This window comes from Condylura cristata, unplaced genomic scaffold (assembly GCF_000260355.1).
Source record: "Condylura cristata isolate star-nosed mole 26May11 unplaced genomic scaffold, ConCri1.0 scaffold00027, whole genome shotgun sequence".
NCBI classification, from domain to species: Eukaryota; Metazoa; Chordata; class Mammalia; order Eulipotyphla; family Talpidae; genus Condylura; species Condylura cristata.
In genome coordinates, this window is record NW_004567128.1 from 27,314,268 (window position 1) to 27,318,634 (window position 4,367).

The window sequence follows — 4,367 nt, forward strand, 5'->3', positions numbered from 1 at the left end:
GGTGTGACATGCCCTACTGGTTCCAGGGAAGGAAGGGGCTTCCTGGAGCTCTCTGTTCAGGTAGTCACCTATAGGCTTCAGTCCCATTCCAGGTGCCATTTCTTAGGCAGAGCAAATGTTTGCGACCTCTTCCTCCTGCCCTCCCTGCTAAGGAAGAGATGGAGGCACCTGTGAAGCCAGAGAGAGCAGGTACCTGGTCCATGTGACTTTGAACTGGGCTCTCATTCCATTTTCTCCATCTCCAGCTCCCCACTCCTTGACTTAAACTGGTGGTGTGAGGTAGTAGTGTGAGCAAGTCCTTTATTTCTCTCATTTTGTCCCTTGTCTATGAAGAGGCAAGTTAGGGTGATAGGTTGGCTAGGACTTAGTCAAGGTGGCTTATGTCCTTGGGGGTAGATCCCACCTGGTTTGAAGCACACAGATCCTGGACTGGCCTTTGCCATCTTGGTTCCCAGTGCTGGGAACACCAGCAGTGCCCTTATTCAATTTTACTGCCTCAGGGGAGCCTAAAAAGCTTTGCTAGACTGAAGAATGTAAGTGCCTGCACATACTTTGCAATTTTTGTGAATTTGGCTGAGAACATCTATAAAATAATAGTCCCTTTCCCACTGCCCTGCCGCGTTCTCCGCTCCCCCCCCCCCAGGGCTGGTCTTCCTGTCCTGAGGATTCCTACCTTTGAGAAGAGCCAGCTGTGAGTTGGGTTCGAGCAGGCAGTAGGAGGCTAGCCATGGGCCCTGCCAGGACTGCAGAGCTACCCACGCTTTGTCCTTGATCTTGACTGAATAGAGATTTGAAAATGCCAGTTTGACTTGCTGGAGGATGCCATGTACACCTCTCTCCCCCAGCCAGATCCTAAGTTCCCTCTTCTACTTTCAAACAGACCTCTGATTCCTTCACTCAAATCTGGGTATGAGAGTACACCATCTACCTTTGAACATGGCTTGCCACACATCACAGCTTGTCCCCTGTCTGCTGCCTGCTAGGTCATCCTGTCTTCAGGCATGGTATATATATATTGGTTAGTCAGGGAAGGTTTCATGAACAAGTGGCATTGAAGCAAGGACTTTGGAAGAAGTGAGCTGAGAGGTGGATATATAGAGGAAGAGCATTGTAGGGAAAGGGAACAAGAAGTGCAAAGTCCCCGAGGCTGCTAGGTTATTTATTTGGGGACAGCTAGAAGAGGATTAGTTGGGTGGGAACTATAAGGAGGGTAGGAGATGAGGTCTAAAATATGGTGGACCCAGTGGTCTAACCCTCGGTGAGCTTTTTGTTCTGTCAAAATATTTCCACTTCCGACATGGTCATGTAAATCCTTGCTAGTGTGAGAAACTGAAACTAACTGGTGTGACAAGTTACCAGAAAGGAAAGTTCCAGAAGAGGCAGAGAAGCTGAGCTTTGGACTAGAGTGCAGGGACTAGGTATTCCAGAAGGCTTGTTGAAGGTTTTGTGATAGTTTAGTTTCCCAGGTAGAGACTGGTGATGGATTAGGTCAGCCTAACCCCTAGTGACAACAGGTACCCAGTAAGTATAATAGAAAAACCATAGCTTTGGAGCAGGTATGGGCTGGGCTCCGGCAGAACAAGAGGAGATAGTTGACAATGCAGGAAAACCCAATTCAGGGCTCATACACAAATGCTCACTTGAAGCAGAAAAGAGGCCCCTTCCCAACTCAAAAAGTCCCACGCTTGCACAGTAATGCACTAGTGGTGTCCCTTTTCTGTCATTTTAACCTAGGCTTCACCACGTGAGCCTAGCTGAGGGAGATGGGCGGGGCTGAGGGCGGGGCGAAAATAGACTGATCATCTGAACAATCACCTTCAGGGATACTCAACCAATAGTGGGGCTGAAGCGCAGAACAAAAAGAAGGTCCCGCCCCTGTCGGGGGTAAGCCAATGAAAAGCGGGTATAGGCGTGGCGGTGGTGACAGTAGCAACGAAGTCACGCCTCTTCAGTCCCGCCACGCCCTTCATTCTTGCTCGGCCTCACCCCAGGGAGCAAACCCGATTGGCTGGGCGATCACCTCGAAGGGCGGGACGGCCACACGTTCACACTGGGAATGAGTTAGCTGGGGATGGGGGGGCGGGGAAAGAAGCTAGGTGGGCGGGGCTAGACAGTCTTATCTAAGGTTAGATAAAGGCCAGTGATTCTCCAGTAGGCCTCTTGCAGAAAAGTCATCTTGAGAACCCTTACGATTTCAGTCTGCTGAGGTATCGCGAGGGACTAGAGCTGACTGCATCATCTTTTTCCTCCTTGCAAAAGTCCCGTTTGCAACCATGGGGATGTACCAAATGAGACCGCGTAGGGGGAGCTAGTGCTGACTGACACATTGGTTACTAGCTGCAGTCCACCTTGGCGCCAGCAAACTTCTAATAAGATCGAAACTGAGTACTGAAACCTCTACACTTTCCCCTGGTGCTGTTCCAGGGCTGGCGCTATACACCCGGGTGGGCGCGCAATGGCTGCACCCCCTCCCGCGGCAGACGGGTCTCTTGGTACGTGCACTGCGAGGTGAGTCCCCTCCTTCCCACTTCACCCCGACCAGCGCGTGCGTGCGCATGCGTGGAGCGCGGCGCGCACGGCGGGTGGGCCTTTGGCTGTTCCGCCGTGGGATCCGCCGCGTCTCCGCAAGCAGTCGGCTCTGAACCGTGAGCCGCCGTGAGCTCTAGGGTTCGAGAGGGCGCCAACGAGCCCGGGGGCATCGCCCACAGCGGCCAAGCTCATGGCCGGCTGAGCGGGACGCCGCCTCCGCCTCAGCCACCGCCGCCGCCGCCGCCGCCTCCTCCTCAGCCGGCGGCGGCCCGAGCCCAGCAGCCATGGCCGAAGACTACTGGGACGGGCGCCTGCGGCGAACTGGAGGAGAAGGAGGTCGCGCGGCCTCAGCCCGGGCCGCCGCCCCAGGCGCCGCCGCGCCGGCCCCGCGGCGCTGAGGTTGCTCGCGCGCCCCCACCGGTGAGCGCGTCCTCGAGACTTGGGGTGGGGGTACTTTTACTCCTACTGAACCCACCCAGACTCCGGGCGTTGCCCGGAGGGGTCTAAGCTGCACCGCTGGCATGTTCCTCCTCCCCCCCCAGCGAATTTCCCAGAGTGCACTGGGGCGGGGGGGGTCATTCTGGGCCTCCCTGACCTTGGCCCCGCCCTGAGCCGGGTCTGGGAGCTGGGGATGGAAGTGCAGTGGGTGCTAATAGGGAGTGGGGAGCAGGGTGTCTGAAGGGACCGAGGCTGTGGAAGTGGGTGACAGAATGGTGAAAGACTAGGGCTTTGGTAAATAGGAGCTTGAGCTGTGGAGTGGCCGGAGTATGTGGTAATGCCTTGCCACTGTGTAAGGTTTGAGGCCCAGTGTGTGCTAATGGGCTGGGGGGGATGCAGGACGATGGCGGGACCCCAAGGTATATAACGGGATGGGGTATTAGAGGAGTGCTGAGATGTGCAAATGGAGGTATATCTCTTGAAGGCCTGTATGTGCTCATGAGGGAGAGGATGTAGAGGTTCCAGGAGGTGTGCTAATAAGGTCAGGGCTCTCAGGCCCTGTGTGTGGTAATGAGGATCCAGGATGGTGTTAATACTATGTATGTGTTCCTGAAGGACTGCAGAGTGCGAGGGTTCACAGTATGCTCAGGCAGTGGAAGAACTGGAGAATTGAGAGTGTACTGGGGGCCATAGCTACATGTAGAGGGTATGTGCATGTGGAAATGGAGGGCAGTATGAGGTCCAGTAAGTGCTATTCTGGTCAGCACGAATGAGTATCAGAGTTGTGTGTCTATATATATGGGAGGAGGATCAGTGGTGAGGGAAGTGTCTTAGGGCTGTCAGAAGTTCACTGGTGTATTAGAGGTCAAGGTGGTGTAAAGTGTGTTTTTGTTCATGAGGACGAGATGTGAGACTCTAGGGTATGCTAAGGTGGGGCAGGGTGGAATATGAAGTTCTAGTGACAGCCAATGTGGCTTTAGAGCCATGGAGGTGCTTAAATGTGTGCCAGTGCGGGTGGGAGAGCCAGCAGTATAAGGGCTGAAATATGCTAAAGAATTTCAGATCATTAAGAAGATACTGCATGCTTGTGTCCATGGAGGATGGGTATATTGAGGTTCCAGGGAGTGTGGGGGGAGGTGAGTTAGAGCTGTGGAGGAGATCTAGGTGCAATAAGGAGGGTCAGGGCTGTGAAGGGAGCCAAGTGTGAGCAAATGGTTATAGTTGTGGAGGAGTTGAAGGGAAGAGAAATATGGACAGGAATATGTGAAGGTCTAGGTTTGCTAAAGTGGGTTGGAGCCATGGAGGGCTGAGGTGGCCGCTAAATAGGGTTCCAGGCTGAATGAAGACTTGTGTACACCAAATCAGGTCAGGGGTGTGTGTTTGTGTGTGTGTGTGTGTGT

At 53.9% G+C, this 4,367-nt stretch overlaps 2 protein-coding genes across 3 annotated transcripts in view; one reads left to right on the forward strand and one right to left on the reverse strand.

Moving 5' to 3' along the window:
* The window catches only part of ZNF41 (zinc finger protein 41), a 722,252-nt gene that overhangs the window by 575,923 nt on the left and 141,962 nt on the right, over positions 1–4,367 (reverse strand). The window lies entirely within an intron of this gene.
* Positions 2,209–4,367, forward strand: part of CDK16 (cyclin-dependent kinase 16) — an 11,524-nt gene continuing 9,365 nt past the window's right edge. The window contains exon 1 of one of the 2 annotated variants that reach the window (XM_012730263.1): positions 2,209–2,508. The gene's annotated coding sequence lies outside the window, so the exon portion shown is untranslated. The other variant, XM_004689973.1, reaches the window with a different exon arrangement.